The sequence below is a fragment of the Odontomachus brunneus genome, unplaced genomic scaffold (assembly GCF_010583005.1).
Source record: "Odontomachus brunneus isolate Ranch 3 - 2012 unplaced genomic scaffold, Obru_v1 Obru_scaffold_067, whole genome shotgun sequence".
In the NCBI taxonomy this organism is placed as follows: Eukaryota; Metazoa; Arthropoda; class Insecta; order Hymenoptera; family Formicidae; genus Odontomachus; species Odontomachus brunneus.
Genome location: NW_022639517.1, coordinates 1,031,171 through 1,031,614, shown reverse-complemented (window position 1 = coordinate 1,031,614; position 444 = coordinate 1,031,171).

Sequence of the window (444 nt, the reverse complement as noted above, 5' to 3'; positions counted from 1 at the left end):
GTTTCACGCCGGCCGTCTGCTCTCTCTTTTCCGAGCATGCATTTGCTGCCTCTTTCTTCCCCGAACGATAGCTATAGTGTACGCGACCGACATATATTATAGCTCGGTCGAAGCGCGTACACGGCAAGCAGCCGTATACGCGTATCCCCTCCTGCGCGCCGCTGTCGAGCCGCCGCTCACGGACTCGGTCGCTCGCTGTGTGCGTGGCCTACGTCATGCTGTAAGCGGAGTAAAACTGTGCACACTGCGCGCGCCTAGCTGCACATGTGTGTGTGCGTCTATACGTGATGTACTAAACCTACCCGTTTTCATTCCGTCCTGAGACTGCCGACATCGCTGCGAACGTTCGCACGACATTCGCAACGAAATTCTATAATAGCTGCTACCCCAGACATAGAGACGTACTCAGTCGATCGTAGTATATATGAGAACATTCTGAGATGT